Here is a 20565-nt window from a genome sequence, read left to right on the forward strand (position 1 = left end):
CTCTTCAATTCGTCTTCAAAAAATATATAAAAACACAGACAAAGCTCCAGATCATCCTCTCTTGGGACTCAAGCACCTTTCACACACACTCTCTCAATCTGTTTCCGTCTCTCCCTCTCCCTGAATGTTCAAGTACCTGTCTGCCTGCTCGTCTGACTTTCTGAATGTCGGGGTCTCTCTGTTTGTCTATCAGTTCTGTTCTGCATTTGAAGGATATGAGGAGCTCTCTCAGATGGACCGTTCTGATTCAGCTTTTCTTGCACTCCCATGACTCAGCAGAAAACAAATATCCCTGTAACAGAAGCTGGACTGGACACACACACACACACACACACACACACACACACACACACACACACCACCCATCATTGTGTGTCCTCTTACACTGCTGGACAGTAGATTAAAGGAGAAATGTAATTATGACAAGCTTAGTCTAGCTATGCTGTGTTGTGCTAGCTATGATTCCCTGATCCACCCGTACAACCTCCCCTGAGCTTCAAAAACGTGAGTGTGTGTATGTGATTAACAGTGTGCCAACTCGCCTGCTTCTCTGCACGCACACGTACATACACACAAACACACACACACACAGACAGACAGATGAACAGTGCAGTCTCCTTACTGACTCTCCACACACACACACACTATCCCTCCCACATCCCTCCTCTCCCTGTGTGACCTCTCAGTCTGTCCCTGTGTGAGAAAAGGAAGAGGACAAAGAGAGACTCTAATGACTCCACTTCTGTATCTGCTTTTATGTTTTGACTTTTTGTTCTCTGTGCTAAATGACTTCTTTGGAAATACAAGTGCCCTTTTTATCACAGGGGACTTTTTAACTTGAATTTTGAATTTCAAACCGATATCTGAGATTTGTGATCTTCATAGAAGGATGTAATCAATTCTGCTTTGTTTTTTTTTTCCAATGCAGAAAAATATAACAACAAAAAAAAAGAGTCAGGATTTATTCTCCATCCCCACTTCTCTGAACTTGCTGTTCTCTTCTTCTCCACTGGGTCTTTATGGAAGGCAGTGGGGGTTTCCGGTCTCCTGTGGTGTCATATAAACCTGTGCTCAGAGTTCTTCTACTGTGGACACTCAAGTACTTCAGCACTTATCAGTTTCCCTTGGAGCAGCCAGGAACACTAGAGTTTCCATCAGTGTGTGTGTGCGAGGGAGGGGGAGGGGGGGGGGGGTAGAGAAAGAGGAACAGAAAGAGAGAAAGAGAAAGAGGGAAAGTATAACAGAAAAAGACTAAATGAGAGAAGATGAACAGATGAGCATGCAGAGCAGAATGTTTCTTCTCAGCATTTCCTGACAGCTTGGTGAAAAGGGTAAAGCTGCAGCCTGTCCAACCTCTAGAGAACAGACAAACAACCTCCACTGTCACCTCTGCCACACACACACACACACACACACACACACACACACACACACACACACACACACACACCTTTCCTCCTCCCATATTATACACAACCTGTGACATTTAACAACACCAAGTGCACACACACACACACACACACAAACACGGCAGACATGTGCTACCCCCGCTCTCTGTCACTCTCAACAACACCCTCGCCCCCTTCATGCACCAACCCACACACACACACACACACACACACACACACAGGGAAGACGAGTCCTCCCTCTCTGGGTCCTGTGGGATCTCCTGCAGGTGTACAGGCATGCGAGAAAACCCAGAGGACGGCCGAGTCGAGGTCATGAGACGAGAGGGTGGCGGCTCTGCAACCCGACACTCCAGAAAGGGGGTGAGGGGGGCGGAGAGGGGGGGGGGGGACGGAGGAGGAGAAGAAAAAAAGAACGAGTGTCCAGCGGAACATTTTTTCCTTCTGCTCAGCACTTTCCAGCTGCTGCCACCACCACTGTGAAACTCTTTCATCTCCTGCGGCCCCGCCCGCCTGGTCACCACGGAGACGACAGGTCACGTTTCCAGGTCATGCCACAGCGTGCTCGCTGGATCTTACGTGTGGGTGTGTGTGTGTGTCTGAACATGGGATCATTTATAAAAAAAACTGATAGGCCATTCAAAATCACATTAGTGCCCTCTGAACTGCAGTCTCACCTGTTAACTTTAAATACAGGTACTTTGCAAGTCATATTAGCAGTAGATGGCCATTACCATTTTCAGACACTTTAACAGCAGCACAAAGGCCACCTGACTGACCTTTTGGCTGAGTGTGTGTGTGGGGGGGGGGGGGTGTCTGCCTGACAGTACTGTATGTGTGTTTCTGTGTGTGTGTGTGTGTATGTCTGTATGTGTGTTTGTTGAGGCGGGGGAGCCCGGACCCAACCATTCCAGAGGGGGAGACCCAAGTCTCTTGCAGGGCAACATCAATCTTTCTTGCCACGGTGATAAGGGGGATTTCACCTTCTCACACCAAGTATAATTATTTTATTTTGAGGTAAGCCCTGTCATTCGGAAGTAGATGGTATATGGAACTCCATCAAAGGAGATAGCCTACTTGTCTACTCTTGTGCGGGTAAACAGAGATATGGAGAGAACTGGAGAATAGTTTTTTTCCAAGCTTTTAAGGACAATGAGAAGTAGTGTAAAATGGAACTTTATCTTGGAATTGGAACTGGATGGGTACGTTTAAATACGTCTAACTGTCACACTAGGAGATTTACGTGTTGTATAGAATATAATGTTTAGCATAGGCTAACGCTTTAAGTGTAACATACTTGCTATTGGTGTTATGACGAGTAGTATTACACCACATGTTCATAAACAGCGAACAAACTGTGCGTTTCTGTGTGCATTAGGTAGTGTTACATGGCCTATTAGGGGTACTTATTCTCCTTTCGCTGTGTGTGCTAGTGTGAGCCCTTAGGCTATTTACTGTGCGCCTACTCATACAGTATAACGCATTTTGATAATTATGGAGTGTAATTTGCACATATGCACATGTAGGTATACATTGTATACGGCAAATACTGTGGATATTTCTGTAAAATAGTAGTCTTCTCTTCTCCTAAATACATTCCTTTAGTTTTGTCTTCTGTCTTGGCTTTGCGTTGATGTGTGATGGGCATAGTTCAAGGCCATTAGTCCTCCCATTGATTCCTTTTCATACTACATTGACAGTAGAGGTGGGAATCTCTTGGCACCTCACGATTCGATTCGATTCCGATTCAGAGGTCAACGATTCGATTCTAAACCGATTCTCGATTCTAAACCGATTATCGATTATCAATTCTAAACCGATAAAACGATTATCGATGCATCTCGATTTTTAAAACATTTGAGTTTGCTACTCAGAGTCTCAAATCACTTCCTACTTTGTGTTTGATAATTAAAGAAAATCAACAGATCTATTTTTTTTATTAGAGAAAAAGTTTATCCTTGTCACAATTATGACTTTCTATGAAATAATGCAATAATCGATGCAGCTTGCATTTCAACAAAAAATGAATGTGTAAAAAAAAAAAAAAAAAAAAAAAAAAAAAAAATTACATTTAAAAAAAAAATTTTTTTTATTAAAAAATCGATTATGAACTTTTCTGAATCGAGACAGAATCGTTCTAGAGAGAATCGAGAGAAATCGAAAAATCGATTTTTTTCCCCACCCCTAATTGACAGGGTCATACATGTTAGATGGCCGTACATTTGTGCATATGATTAAGAGCTTAATACATTTGTATATATGATTAAGAGCTTTTCTGCTTATAGAATAACCAAGACCTTAGAGAGTCACCTCAAATGACCAAAACAGTTGTCAATCACTGTGGTCGTCAATCGCAATGTTTTCGAACATATTCCAGCACAAGTATAGAAAACAATTATGACATGCATAGTACTTACATATTATTGTACCTAAACTTCAATAATAAATGTGACTTTGGAACCACTGTTTACAGTTTCCAAAATATCACTGCATGTCAGACGCACAAAAGTGGTGCGGACTCCTGGGAGGTGAAGAGAGAGGAGGAGCTAAGTGGTGGTTTTAAAGACACTAAACCCAGTAGATCCGAGCAGTCAGTTGCTTTTGATCCCCCTCCCTCTGTCAGTTTCCCTTTATCTCTTTTTTTATCACACACACACACACACACACACACACACACACACACACACACACACACACACACACACACACACACACACACACACACACACACACACACACACACACACACACACACACACACACACACACACACACACACACACACACACACACGTAAACAGCCTGCAGTCTAGGAGGCTTGTAGCATCATGACAACCGTTTGATATCGTGCAATGTCAACCCAAAAGGAAACACTCAAGATTTGTTTGAACAAAATAATATACTGTGCCTTCCCCACCCCCACACACATACACTCAAACTCTCCCTCTCTCTCACACACACAAGTCCCCATCCGATGAAACAATCTCTGGCACAGTTGATCACACAAAACATTCCCTTTTTCCCCAATCTCAGCCTCACCTCATGCATTTTTAAACACACGGCCGGAAACGTCACTCTGTGACACAACATGAGCACACGCCACAATGCCTCCAGCTCTCCTTGTCCATAGAGACAAGCTCCAGACGCCCTCCTACATAATCACACTCACATCTCTTGCATGACGTCACACACGCACGCACACACATCCTTTTAGAGACCTGCATGTAACAGTCATGTTTGCTTCTGGCTAATGCAGCTCAGCTAATGCGGCTCGCTCAGTCTGGAGTAGCGCGCTGTGAAAGGAGAGATGAGAGCATCACTACTGATGCTGATGCTGATGCTGATGTTGCCATGGAGCTTCAGCGTGCTCAGGAGCTCTAGAGTGTTGTGGTCATATTTTAGGTCATTCTCAGCTGGGTTTCTGAGGAGAGGGCTTCATCAATCTGGGTACAGCGTGCAGCATGCAGCGTGTGTATAACTAAAATTCCAATGCACCATGTCAGCCAACATGACTAAACATAATTCATCAAGACTAAACATATATACATTTCCCAATACAAATAAAAATTGGGCTACAGACAGCGCATGTTGTGTTCCCATCCCTACCACATGGTCACGCATTAATTCTACCCCGCTCATCATACATCTACATACCTTGTGCCTATTTACCCATAACTCATACATTATGGGCCATAATGTAAATAACTGCCTCCATCCACATAGTTTTCTGCTTCGTTGATCTACTTACCCTTGTCATAGCAGCCTTACGATACCCACTAAGTTGTTCTACAATACCTGAATGCCCTCTCCCCATCTTATCCACTATGAATTTTGTATGCATCATATACCATCTTATGATTGTATGTATTGTATACATTTGCCACATGTATGCTAGCATGCTTATCCTGATACGTGTATTAATTCATCTGCAATGTTTCTGGTTCTCACCCCCCTCCCTCTTTCTACCTAGCCGGCTCCAAACACCCCCACGCCCCCCCCCCCCCCCCCATGAGCCAGGGTTCTGCTCAAGGTTTCTTCCTGTTTAGAGGGAGATGAGAGAGAGAGAGAGAGAGAGAGAGAGAGAGAGAGATGAGAGAGAGAGAGAGAGAGAGAGAGGTTTTGGGTCGCCCAGGTGAGCCAAAGGAAGCGTGACAATGGGGTCGGCCCAAGCGGGGCTCCTGGATCCCATCACCACTGCACTGCATCACCAAGGGTCCCCAGAGCTCAACTCTGATTAACAGAGCCCCGCGTTCAGAGCACAGGCCCCTGATGGGAGGACTTACATAAGAAGGAGGGATGAGGGAGGAGGGAGGGGTGTAAAGAACCAGGAGATCAGTAGCAACAGAAAAATGGAGTGATAAAGCAAAAAGAAAAAGAGGCACCGAGGATAGAGAGAGAGAGGAAGAGAGAGAGAGAAAGAGAGAGAGAGAGAGAGAGAGAGAAAGAACAAGAAATACAAGACAGAGAGAGATCAAGAGACACATCAACAGAAAGAGAAATGTATAGAGTTAAAGGGAGGTAATGATATAGGGAGGGAGATATATTCTTACTTCCACTGCTCCATGTCAAATATGTTGCATTGTATGTCCATTGCATTGCTTTGGCAATACTGTCACATAGTCATGCCAATAAAGCTCGTTTGAATTTGAATTTGAAAGTGAGACAATGGGAGTGAGTGGTAGAGAGAGTGAAGGAGAGTGTGTGAGAAAGAGAGAGAGAGAAAATGAGAGAGAGTGTGTGTGCAAGAGAGAGAGAGTGGAAGTGTGTGTGTGTGTGTGTGTGTGTGTGTGTGTGTGAGTGAGTGAGTGAGTGAGTGAGTGAGTGAGTGAGTGAGTGAGAGAGAGAGAATGTGTGTGCGAGAGAGAGAGAGTGGGAGTGTATGTGTGTGAGAGAGAGGGAGGGAGAGAGAGGGAGGGAGAGAGAGGGAGCTCAATCATGCATGCTTTCATCAGCTGTGCCCCTGCAGGCTGTGGCTGGGGCTGGGGCTCTATACTGCAGCAGGCTGCATTATGTAAGAGCACAGGGGACAGTCCAGACCACACCATAGCATACCATCACTACCAAAGCCCCGCTCAGTCCTAAAGAGGGTCACAAAGAGAGAGAGAGAGAGAGAGAGAAAGAGAAAGAGAGAGGTAGAAGGGGGGCATAAAGAGAGAAAGTATTTGACAGAGGGGAGGAGAGAGGATGAGAGTGAGGGAAAAAGAATGAGGGAGAAAGAGAAAGAGTGTATGGGAGAAAAAGTGAGAGAGAGTGGCTTGAAGAGGGAGGTGAAAGCATTTGACTCCAAAACTGCTGAAGCAAAAACTGGTCTACAGGGAACACAATCAGACACACACAGAAATCTGATAGCACAATCCACTTGACAAACTAACTCACATCTCTGGGCTGCACGCTGTCCCATCTTTCCCAGTGCAACCCAGCTCACTGTTGACCTAGTCATCTCTATTCAGTGACTGTCACTATCCACTACCAACCTTTCAACAAGCCATATACACATGTGCACTCTTGCAACAAAGTGAGGGAAAAACCCATCGTAGTCAGTAGTCTATCATAGTCAATGTCAGTGCCTGGAGCTCTACCACAGACAGAGGCAGCTGGCACCAGCCCTGCCTCACAGTGGTGACATGGAACTGGGGCTACCCTGTAGCGGGCCTGCCCTGTTGGGGGTGTCTGTCTATGAGTGTGTGTGTGTGTGTGTGTGTGTGTGTGTGTGTGTGTGTGTGTGTGTGTGTGTGTCTCTGTCTGTGTGGAGAGCGGCTGCTCTATTGAGTCACATCTGCCAAACTGCCCCAAAGAACAGAGTGTGACTGTCCAACCCATGTGTGTGTGTGTGTATCCAGTAAAGTGTGTGTGTGTGTGTGTGTTTTCAGTAGCATCTGTGTGAGCATGGTTTCAGTGACACATCTGCCTGGGTGTGTGTGTGTGTGTGTGTGTGTATGTGTGTTTAAAATGAACTGTATCTACATATCCAAATCTTTTGATAGATAGTACACTACATACTTCTGCCAATAAGTCAGTAAGGCACATGCCCATCAGCTACCAAAATCTCAGTGTCTCAAGATGGCTTGATTTATGCCCAGGGCGTGGCCATTCAGATTGGACCCTGATTGCAACCCAGGATAACATTAGATGCAGTATGTCTATATTTAGTTTTTATTGCATTTAATTTAAAGGCTTTTTATCTTTTGTGACCTGCACCCACAATTTTGTTGAAGCATTATTTTCAGAGAAAGTGTGTGTGTGTGTGTGTGTGTGTGTGTGTGTGTGTAACTTGCTCTTTCCAGGAACAGCAGCAGTGCCACACAGAGCTTTATCTTTTGACTCACCATGTCGCTGCACATCCAAAAGCACCCTTAAAAGAAAAACTTCTCTCTCTCTCTCTCTCTCTCACACACACACACACACACACGCGTGCGCACACGCACACACGAATGCGCGTACACACACACGTGCGCGCACATGCATTTGTGCCATCCTTTTCTTCTATTCTGCGGTCATCCTGTTGACTAGCCAGTGGGGCCAATGACTCAGTCAGAGCCCTGTCACAGATAATGTTCCCCGGGACACTGATCCACAGGCGGCTCGGCTGCCCGCTCTCAACCCCGCCAGCTGGCTCTGAATCAGCAGCGCGCAGTGACATCCAGGTGTCTGATAAATCACAGCCTGCTTCGACAGAAGCGGAGAGCCGCAGAGGCGCCGTCGGGAGAGGCGACGACAATGACATGCAGGCGTGTAACGCCACTTAAACAATCGAGTGTGGGGGTACTGTGAGACGGGTGCGTGCGTCCCTGGCGAGGCTGACTTTGATCACCAGCGGTAGGCCTCCTGCAGCAGAGGAGTAAGGCGCGCATGGAGAAGCGCTGACAAGCTGTCTGCTGCCTGCCGAAAAAGAGGCGCGTCTGAAAACACCCCCCCCCCCCTTTCCCAACCAGCCCCCTTCCCTCATTCACATTCAAGCCAGATACAGTGAGCAATTCTGCGGCTTTGAACAACACAACGCAGAAGGTGAACATTACCATAACAACGGACAATGAATGAGACGTCTGTGGAGACGCAGTACACTGGCAAGCAAGATATTTCACGACCAGAACGAAGTGTCGTGTACACTGTAGTCCAGCTTAGCCAAAGACTACCTACTTGGTTCATCGACATGCAAAGATACTGCCTGATGCAATACCGAAAGATGCAAACATATTGCCACTGTCTGCGTGACCTTGAGACATGAAACTGACTGTGATTAAACTGTTGGATTCCCTCAGTACTGCAACTTTAGTGAGGAAGGGTCACACTTTTGACGCCGTTAAAACTACACAAATACACACCAATACATAAACAATATGGGATTGGTTTGACATGGATGAACTCCGAATCTTTTTGGTCTTACACATTCAAAACACAACTCAGAGCTTCTCCAAGCGCTTCTCTGCTTGGCAGAAGTCTGTCGCTGACTGAGATTTCATAGGCTCTGTACCACTGCCCAGCCCATTCAATTAGCTTGGCCTTTCGTGCGTTCGCGTGGCGACGCTCTTCCCTTTCGAGCGTCAAACGCACTCCCATAATGGCGCTTGAACTCTAAAAACAGATCTAGGGAAACACACTCAGGCCAAACAACTGATGCTGACGGATGGCAGGACGTCAATACTATAATATTGTTACTCATGTAGCCTTTAAACTGGGTTGCCAATACAGAGATAACAGGCTGGCATCCTGTTTGTGAGGCGACTACATGCATCTCCAAGGGACAATATCTACACAACAGACGTGAGCGGAACAGGATGCCGATCTGCTGAATCTGTTTCTGGGGCACACTTATGTCTAAAACACATTCACTTGAAGAGTGACGGAAGAAAGAGAAGAACTAAGTCGTCAGTGCTGAAGATTTCATTTTCCCTCCACGCATCATTTCGTTTCAAGACCATGACGAGCGAAGAGGGAGGCATGAAGAGGAGGGTGAGACGAAGAACAAAAGGAGAGATGGGAAAAACAGAGAGATGAAAGGAAAGCGATAGAGGTGTGGGGGGGGGTGGGAGAGGATGGAGAGGGACATTGAGAAAGATGAGACAACATGGAGAAACAGACGCTAATAAAAGAGGATAAGAAAAAGAACGAGTGAGACGAGGAAAGGCGAGGTTAGCGTACAGTAGGAGAGGTGGACAGCCCTCCATCAACCTTTTCACCTGCTTCCCCTAATGGAGCTGCTGGCAGAACTAATTATTGACACGTGGAATGATTGATTGGTATGGAACACAAAGGGTTAAGTTTCGCCTCACCTGTGTTCATTAAGAGGTGAATAACTACCAAACACAATGCCCAATGCCTTTGTCTAGTAGTTATTCACCTCTTAATTAACACAGGTGAGGCAAAACTTAACCCTTTGTGTTCCATACCAATCAATCATTCCAGGTGTCAATAATTAGTTCCTCCAGCAGTGTCATAGGCTCAACCTACAGATCAAAGAAAATCTAACTAAAGTGCAAATGGCTCCTACACCTGCAAAGGAAAGCAGTGAGAGAGAGAGAGAGAAGAGAGAGAGAGAGAGAGACAAAGAGAGAGTTGGATTGAGTCATCAGGGCTTCTGAGTTCTAGAAAACTCCTCAGTGCTGCATTACTGCCTCTACTCCACACACACACACACACACACACACACACACACACACAATTTGCTCTCATTCATTCACGTGCCCCCTGCTTCCAGCTCACGTCCCTCTACGTCTCTCGCTTATCTCTCTTCTTCTTCCTTTCTCATTCATTTACTCTTTTCTTGTTTCAACCCCTAGAGCCCCCAACAGCCCCTCTCCCTCCCTTCTTTCCTATCTGTCTCTCTTATTCTCGCTCATCCATTTTGTCTCCCTCTGCACCAAGGTCCATCTCAGCAGTAGAGTGTGGTCTTGGTTTTTAAAACAGGCCCGTTATTCCTGGAAGACTGGGGGAGGGAGGGGGTGGGGCTGGGTTACAGTAAAGCCCCCACCCCCCATCACCGGGAGACGCACGCTGAGATGAAACCGTGTCGACAGATGACAACGGCAGCATCTCTCCCGAGACAAGTCTGTTTTTATGGAGCACGGTGAGCAGGGATATGACAGCATCGTGTGTGTGTGTGTGTGTGTGTGTGTGTGTGTGTAAAGGTGTGTGTGTGTAAGACATAATCCAGATTTCACACATACCATTGGTGCATAGCTGTGGTGCATGGTCCACACCTGGCATACATTTGAATGCAAATGCAATGCAAGGTGCTGCAAGGTAATCAAAGATTCTGTCTGCACACAGTGATGGCGTACTACTTTAAACTGAGTGCGGCAGAAGAATTCCTCGCTGCTTTTTTTGCTGGTGTGATGGTCTGAAGGCACCTGATGCTTTTTATTTTATCTCTGAGCGCACATGCAGACACACAAATTAATCAATCTTTCTCCACAACACATCCTCAGACACACACACACACAACTATTGGAATACCAATTGTCTTCACTCACACACACACACACACACACACACACACATATTCCAAATACTCCACATTACATAAACACACATGACACACACAGCCACAAACAAACACACACAGGATACCGATTATCGTCACTCACACACACACACACGCACGCGCCACACGTGCACACACAGACACACCTTTGCTCTGGATATCAGAGGCAGGCCTATCCATCATTTCAGCTCTGTTGCCCGGGAAACCCAGTTAGTATTCCGGGCACGGCATCTCCCCAGCACAGTGAGCAGAGCAGAGGATTCCACTGGCTCATGCAATCACAGGCATTCTCCCTCACGGCACACACACACACACACACACACACACAGAGTGAGATACACACTCGCACATGACCTGCATGTACATGAGAAAATGGGAGGGGGACTGCGGCGAGAAGTGGAGCAGACCCATACCAAATACACACGCACACTTTCATTGAGGAGATGGGAGACTCATTCATTAGTTTCTGCAGCAGTGAAAGAGAGGGGGGGATTGGTTGTGGGGGGGTTAGTGGGTTAATCCCAACTGACTGCAGTACACCCCCCACACACACAGACACACCTCCCTCCCTCCCTCCAACTAACCAATCAGCTGTCAGACGCCACAGCGGGAACAAAGCAACAGGGTTGGGGTGAGGCAGCCCCGAGAGAGAGAGAGAGAGAGAGAGAGAGAGAGAAAGACAGAAAGAGAGAAAGAGAGAGAGAGAGATAGTGAGAGGAGAGAAATGGGGGAAAAAGCCCTCCTCATCTCCGCTAAGAGCCCTCGCCTTCATCCATTTACCCGTTCATTCATCCTGCGCTACCCTCAGTCATTCATGCACACAACAGACTGTAGCTCCATCAATGTCTTCCTCAGGAGAGGAAAAAAATCTTTCGTTTCATTCAAACCAAGCTCAAAGCTACACAGATTTCTTTCTTTAGCAAACAAGGCATGTCAATCCCTTTGTCTTTCATTGCTTCTTTGTCTCCATTTCTCCTCATCAACATGAGCATAGATATTTCCACAGCACAGATGCTTTGATTTACAAGAATCAAATCCTTCTGCAAACCAGGCATTTAAATATCTTTTTCTTTCAATCTTTCTTTCTCTCGCTCATTCTTGATACAGATGTAAAAACAAAAATGTACTATAGGCACCTTCAGAACAATCAAATTATTTGTATTCTGTGCTCTATGTATCGTGTAACTTCACACTGGTAATTTGGGTCTCAGATCATAGACGACCACACACACACACACACACACACACACACACACACACACACACACACACACACACACACACACACACACACACACACACACACACACACACACACACACACACACACACACACACACACACACACACAGAGTCCCAGAGGCGGAGGTGTTCCAGTGCTGCATACTGATTCTGAGAGGGAGTCCCAGCACTCTGCTGAGTTGATGAGCTAACCCCCCAGAGTAGCAGCTCAGGTCATTACTCTAGAAATAAGGGAGTCTTTCCTCGACTTTGAGCTCACATTTTCTATATTAAAAAGTCGTCCAAAGAGAAAATAAAGTTCAGCTGAAAGACTCATATTCTAGTGGAGCCAAGGTTCTTTTTTAATTTATTAAGACACTTAATTCTGTTCTGAGGGCTAGGTAGAGGAGAGAGGGGAGGAAGGTAAGAGGGAAGGAGAGTGAGAGGGAGGAAGGGGAAGAGGGAGGGAGGGTACCGAGGAACAACAAGACAGCGGTCCCGAGGCAGCTCTGCTCCTTATGCCCCCTACCCCCGCCCCGCCCCGCTCCCGGAAACCCCACGCCTCCACACTCTCCCCTCCTCACGACCCCACACTCCCCCCCCACACACCTCCACACCCCCCCCCCACACACCTCCACACACCCCCCCACCCCCCCTCACGCCTCCACACTCTCCCCTCTACCCCTCGACATTCTCCCCGTGGAGGACAGCCAAGCCTTATCGACGGCCGGCAAGCATGCAGAACAACAGCAGGGGGGTGGGGGTGGGGGTGTGAGGGCAGACGGACAGACGGATGGGAGGAAAGAGAGAGATATAGAGAGAGAGAGAGAGTGAGAGAGGGACAGAGAGAGGGACAGAGAGAGCCAGAGAGAGAGAGTGCCAGAGAGGGACAGAGAGAGCGAGACAGAGAGAGCCAGAGAGAGCCAGAGAGAGAAAAGGAGAGAAGGAGAAAGGAAGGGGAGGGGAGGTGTGAAGGCGGGAGGGGGATGGCACAGGTCTGGGGTCAGGTGCCACGATAGCATTGCTGCCGAGAAGAAGCCTGCCGCCGCCCGCCTGCCGGCACTTCAAAGGAAGAAGGCAGCCGCCTTCTAGCGCCTTCTTTCCGTACCGTCAGCGTTTCTGCACAACAAGAGCAAAGCAGAGAGGAGAAGGGCTAGCTCTGACACTGCGCAAAAAAGGATCTGAGAGGAAGACCTTCAACCAGGACATACCCGTTAGCACTGATATCCAAACCTGCGGGCATTTCACCTTCCCACACACACATATATATACACATAGGAAAATAGGGGACAGTCCCTCATACACATACACCCATAAACAGAGGAAAGAAGGCAGTCCCTTTAATACACCAATGCAATCAAGGGCAATCCCACAGACTCACACACACAAACACACACACAGACACCCCCATACACTGAAAGACAAATGCAAATGAGCACAAATCCAACACAAATGAAAACATGCCAGCATAGTCCAAGAGAGCTGCTGGCCTGGCGCGTGGTGGAAACCTGTGTACGGAAGCTTTCCATCCCTTCACAGAGTAACCTCATGCTTCCAAAATACATATATGGACACTGACGCATGAGGAGAACCTCTAAGTTTAGAAACCAGCTCAGTCAACCAAGAGAGAGAGAGAAAAAGAAAGAGAGAGAGTGAGTGTGAGTGTGTGTGTGTGTGTGTGTGTGTGTGTGTGTGCTGCGGTGATGTCATTGTTACAGTCTCAGACAAACATAACAGCTAGAGCAGCGAGCTAGACGCATTCTTTAGCCCATAACTGAGGAGATCTAAGAAAGTGAGCCATGAACGCCACACTGGATTCTTTGACTCTATTAAGTATATAGTGAAACTATATAAACTATAAACTGAAATGTTTATAATGTGCATCCTTGGAAAATCCAGTGCGCAAGACATGTATTCATCCTTTCCTGTTTTCTTTTCTTTTTTTTTAAGTTCTTATTCAGTAAACACATTTCACCATCTAAGCTGCTGCAGATGCCATGAGAGGTGATGCTAACAGGTGAGAGACTTCAAGGGTATTATGATGGAGGGCCTCCCACACCATAGTGTGCCCTGCATGGAGACTCCATGTTCCTCTGAAGTGGCACGAGGCTCTCATGTAACATTGTGTACCATTTCACAAGGCAGGAACCCCCACCTCACTCACCCACCAACCCAGCCAGCCAGCCTCCCGCCTGCTCTGTTCTCTTTTCTTCTCTGTTCTTTTGCTCCAGGCCTCCACCACAGCCACTAACGAGCACACGCTAGCCGGCTAGCACAACCACAGGCAGCAGAGGCGCTCGAATGGTGCGCGCCGGGGGGGGGGGGGGGGGGGGGGGGGATAGGTCACGTACACTTACACACACTCACAAATGTACACACATAAACACTCAGACTCACAGACACAAATACTTACATATACTTACATATACACGCATACACACTCACACACACAGTCTATGTGGATAACAGAGAGCAAGGAGTGGAACTGCGTGTTCGCTAGGCTAATGGACACAGGACGACCACCCCCTCAGGCCTCTCACCAGCGTGACGAGGGACAGAGAGAGAGAGAGAAGGAGAAGGGGGAGAAGAACAAAAAAAAGGACATCAAGAACCCTCTCGATGCATTAGGCATGTTTCAGAGAGCCCGGGGCTGTGGCGCTGCAGCCTCTCACAGAGAGGCTGGTCTTTAAATCTAATGATGGGTGATTCCAGGGAGTAATGGCAGAGTGCTGGTGCTCACACAGTCACAGACACACACACACACACACACACACACCAAACGCTGCAGGTGGGGGGGGTGTCTCAGCTGCGTGTCTTCATGGTTACATCATCCTCATGACATCATCATTATGACAATCACATCATCATCGTCGTCATTGTCATCATTGCCGTGGTTGTTGCCCGTAGCAACATTGGCAGCATCAGTAGCAAAAAGCCATGCAAAAAGCCCCCGGTCTGGCCATGCCGTAAGCCGTGCAGCTGTACACCAAAGAGGATGCTACTAATTTATGTTAACACTTACGACAGCAGAGGTCAGACATGGGTGAGGGGTGAAACACACACACACACAAACACACACACACACACACACACACACACACACACACACACACACACACTCGGTTGGAACATATGCCAACATATGCCCATCAGGCTCTGACACACACTCATGTCAGTGGACATGCAGTACTGAAGATCACATGTGCCACTGCTACTCACAATTACGTAAATGTATCTGTACATGAATTACCACATGTACGGAAATTCCACACGTACATAGATTTACTTTGTCATACCTATACATACCAGTGTAGAGACAGATAGATAAACAGATACATGGAAATACATAGGCACAAACACACACACATGTATATTTTTTACACATATTTTTTTTTTTACACATATGTAGGTACTTTGATAGATAGCTACTACATGCAACAAGATATGTATATACGTTAGAATAACATATAACAGAGATAAACAGATATATACACAGATAGATAGATAGATAGATAGATAGATAGATAGATAGATAGATAGATAGATAAATGGATAAATAGAGTGAGAGAGATTGCAACTCTAAAAGCAGCGACCCTAAACCCAATGCTCCAGCACAGAGAGCCATTCCTCTGGCCCATGAGCAGCACTGCTGGGTGTAGAGCATCGATCTGGCAGTCTGGTTGGCGTAAGGAGCTGATGTGAGCCCAGGATAAGAGCCCTGCTTGTTCCTCATCAAGTCTCAAACACAGATTAAGCCACTCAGTTAGAGGGGAGAGATAAGCCTAATTGGATCAATAAATCAATGGATTGGTTAAGACCAGCACTCTCACATCTGATGGAGCTAGTGAGTCAACAACAACAACAGCAGCAGCAGCAGCAGCAGCAGCAGCACGAGGCCGATCAGATGAACTTCGGGGAGACATGCCTGACCTTGCCAGGCTCCTCCAGCTGTGCCCCATGCTAGATCAACCTCCATTAGGGTCTTGTTAAAGAGTTAAAGGCACAGTCCCTTGCGTGCTCATGAAGAAACATTGTTGATTGGCTCGAACAGTGTATGGGCCCCTTTGAGCCCCTTTGTTTGTTTCCCATCTCCAGAGCTAGGACTGCGAGGGAACACTGGAGTGTTTTGACAGCTACACACAGATAGCTAGAGGAGAATGTAGCTGAATTTGATACAAAGTGTAACTTTTATATAATTAAGGACTTCACCTGAAAAAAAAGTGAAACTAAACGTCCTCTCCACCAGTCCCTGGATGAGATCCGAGGAGTCCGGAAATAGCTCGGCTTGGCCGCATCTCCAGATGAACATATCCTGGAAAGCTGTGCAGTCGGCGATGGAGAGCTGGCTAAGTCTCACCAAGCGCCCTGGTATAAATACCACCGGGGTCGCGTCGGGCAGACGATAGCTTAGTGATTGACAGGTGGGCTCAGTCTCCTGAGTTTTGTTTTGAGTGGGCCGATCAGAGGGGGCTCCCGCCAGGGAGGGCTTTGAAGTCGTCACCGAGTCAGTTATGACGCACCCACTGCACCTCCCGTGCCTCTGTTCCGTTCCACGTCTGTGTCTCTGTTTGTCTCGCTCCACAGCTCCATCTCCAGGCACTCCCTACGGGGTTCTCATGGTTAAAAGTGCTGTGAGCTCTACTGGAACACCTAAGCCACTTGATGATGGTGATCAGGACATCACACGCTCTGAGCAAATACACTAATGTCCGGAGACTCTGTGTCGTAAGCAGCTACAATAACAAAGCTGTGTTAACTGAGGAAACTTCTAAAGGGGTCGACATCCCTTCCTGTCGATTAGTTTTTTCTGTATGCACACAGATTTGAAGAATGGAGGACGGTAAGAAATGCTTACAATCCCTAAGAGCAGCATTGATTCCCGACAGAAAACGTGTAAGGCATACTGCCATGGGCAAGGGCACATCAGATGAACTGAGGTCTGACAGTGAGTCTAAATGTGATGGAAGGTGAGTGTGTGTGTGTGTGTGTGTGTGTGTGGCACAGGAGAGGAATGTTACAGGAGACACAGGCCAATTCACCAGAGGATGGGGTAACAGATGCAAAGACAAAAACTGAAGGAGAGGACAAACAAACAGAAAAGGCAAAACAAACACAAAGTCAGACGGACGACAGGAAAGGCAGCAAAGCCGGTGAGGCAAGGAGCGAGGGAGCCAGGTCTCTGTGGAACCATGGAAACTAATAGAAGGAAAGAGTGAGAAGGGACAAAGAAAAAAAGGAGAGGGAAAGACAAAAGTGGAAGGGGAACGAGTCACAGCAGTGATCATCAGCATTCTGCAGCTTCTCCCTCTCCTCCCCCTCCCTCCCTCTCCCCACAGCACTGGGCAGCGGGCCTTGAGCGGGTAAGGCAGTTGATTACTGCCCTAATGGAAATGACCTCCGCTGGTGTGCATGGTGAAAACTGATTACTCATTTACAGGCTCCTCTGTGGGCCAGCATTCAGATTATGCTCAATCACACCCTTACCTCTCTCTCTCTCTCTCTTTTCCTCTCTGACCCAACCCTCTCGCTCACTCCACCCCCCACCCAATCATATCTCCTCCTCACACTTCTGTCCTCTCTTTCTCTTTATATCCTCTCATCTATCTTTTGTCTCACACTGCCTCTCCCTCACCTTCTCTTTCTTTCTGCCTCTCCTTCCTCTCTCTTTCGCTCTCCACTCCGTGGTCTGCAGCTCTGTCTCTCTCTCTCTGTCTCCCTCTCTCTGTGTCTCTCTCTGTCTGTCTCTCTCTATGTCTGTCACTCTGTCTGTCTGTCACTCTCTCTCACACAGCTTGAAAGATTCTCTGTGACAGCTTAGACCAGCCACTGCCCTCTCCTCCAGTGTGCTGCTGCAGTCCAATTGCTGGCCACCTGCCAGAACTAGCATGCATGTGTGTGTGTGTGTGTGTGTGTGTGTGTGTGTGTGTGTTTGTGTCTCTGTGTGCGTGTAAGTGTGTTAGAGAAAAAGAGATTATGTGTGTGAGTGAGTGTGAGAGAGAAAGATAGATAGAGAGAGAGAGTGTGTGTGTTCGTCTGTGTCTGTGTCTGTGTGTGTTAACGTGTGAGATCTGCTACGATGAGCCATAGTGTCAAAGTGCAAGTGCTCTCATACTCCCAACACAGCAGGGAGAGCTTTGCACCGCCGCCCCGAGTAAAGGACTGTGGGGGAGACACAACTGATCTATACCGCTTTCACATCAAACACAACACAACAGCCACACGCCTACCATTTGACAACCGGCTAGGGCCAGACTTGCTTGAGAGAGCACATTTCTTACAGTTAGTCCTGTCCATGGTTGGGAAAGGGAAATACAATTTCCGAGTGAAACTTTGCAGGACTTCCAGCACTGCTGCTGTTCTGAGAGGCGAGTTGGGTGGCAAGACGCTGTCAATCCCTGACACTAATTTCCTACCCACCCCCCTTTCCCCTTCAGGTGCTGCCATGAATGCACAGTATAACCTACAACGCCGAGAGCAAAGTGCTTGTCGCAGCCACGCTGGCCCCTAGGGGTAGATGGAAGTACTGCAGATACAGTTCTTCTGACTGCTTTGTGACTATGGGCACTTCGCACAGCATTTTGTTGTTTCTTCCCCTCATATGAATGTGTTACAGTTTTAACTGTATAGATTTACATGTGAAATATTTCAGGGGTGATGATACAGGATCTCCCTATAAAGACAGCTGGGCAGAAACATTTTAAACCTGTTCTCCACCATCTTAATGGGTAGAGAAAGGTGTTAACAACAACAAGGTCATGCATTCACTTGCCAACACTTCACTTACTTAGAAAACACACATACTTAGGAAAATGTATATCTGTACTGTGCCGTCAGTCGTGTCGATGTAAATGTCTATCTGTGCTACAACACATATACACCTGATTATAATCTTCTACAGTCAATCGGATGTACAAGTAGTCTGCTATTAACAGAGCCTAATTTACATACTATTGTCCATTATGTAGGTGATGACTGCTGTGCCATAGTTTAATGAGAGTACATCAATTATACTGTTAGAAGGAACATGTGACATGAGTACGCCTGCATTCAAAACAACGCTTTATGTATTTAAGGTTTATGAACATACTGGTGCAATGCCTGGTGCAATGCACAAAAATGAATGCCAGTCAGGCACAGATTTGGGGAAATGTAAGACAATGATGGCAACATGAGCAAAGAATGAACAGTATGACAGCACAGCACACAGTCTACCGCTGCCTTTATTTATGAAACAAGGGCGCCATCTAGTGCTCACAAGGTTTAATAGCATTTGGTAGAATTACAGGGCACAAAGGACAACATTTTCTCAGATGACAGGATATTACAGCATGATCTAATGTATTCATTTATTCTTTTAAGATGTGCTGCATCCCTTACTCTGCATCTTGTAATACACGTCTGCTGGATTGCTTGTGTCTGTTGTACAATCATAAAGTCAGCAATACAGGCAACAAGCAGAAGTCAGTAGAATGAGTCATTGTTTTAGGGTTGATAGTCAGTCTTCTCAATCGAGTCACAATTAGATCAGTGGTTTCCCTTAAGGAAAAATTATTCCTCAAGATACAATATAAGGAATTATTATTATTATTACATTACATGGGCAAAACACCAAACACTTCAGACATTTGTATGCTGATTTTTAGTGTGTCTTTTTAAAGGTATTGTCCGTGATTCTACTGCAATACACTTTTTGTCAAATTCAGTGAATTGCACCACATTTCTCTCTCTCCCCTTTAAGGGTGTGCCCTCAAAATAACTCTGGCGTTCGTACAGTCCTGGCACTGTAAAGGGGAAACAAACATATCCATAAAGAAGTCCAGCCAATCAACACATTGCTTCCGGAGCACAGGAGGGGTTGGTTGGTTGATTGGCTGCTGAACTGAAATATCAACAACCTTTAGTCAGACTGCATCTTTAGAAACCGTAAAACCTGATGTTAATTATACTAAGCTATCTAGGGAGCTTAGATGAGAGTGAAACCAATTATTGTCAGAGAGGAGGGTCTCTGACACTGACCTGACTTGGGAGAAAAAACTCCTGATCGCATCGCAGGCATGTACCTTTGGTCCACAAGTCAACCAAAGACAACTTGTGCCACCGTTATTGTACAGAGAGAGAGACCGAGCTGACTGTGATATAGAGTCAGAAAGGCTTTAAACTATGTAACCTAGCTGGTTTTGGAAACGCAAAGAAAAGCATCATATGGAGTGAGAGGCTCAGAATCCGAAAGAGTAAGAGGGTTAGGGGGCAATTTCTATGGCTGTGCAACATCTTTAACCTCAACAACAGTGACAACAACAACAACAAACAGTCTTTTTCACTCGCACCCTAAATCGCCTTTATTTTGGAAGTAGAGCGCGCCTATCCTTACAAACAACAACAACAAAAACATCTTTGGTGCATCGGATTCCAGGTCAGCAGCGTTGTGCATATGCAACAGCAAACCATTAGGGTGGT

General features: G+C 46.6%; 1 protein-coding gene across 1 annotated transcript in view; it reads right to left on the reverse strand.

Annotated features, from left to right (window-relative positions):
* Positions 1 to 20565, reverse strand: part of ece2a (endothelin converting enzyme 2a) — a 116272-nt gene that overhangs the window by 94560 nt on the left and 1147 nt on the right. The window lies entirely within an intron of this gene.

This window comes from Clupea harengus, chromosome 22 (genome assembly GCF_900700415.2).
Source record: "Clupea harengus chromosome 22, Ch_v2.0.2, whole genome shotgun sequence".
Classification (NCBI taxonomy): Eukaryota; Metazoa; Chordata; class Actinopteri; order Clupeiformes; family Clupeidae; genus Clupea; species Clupea harengus.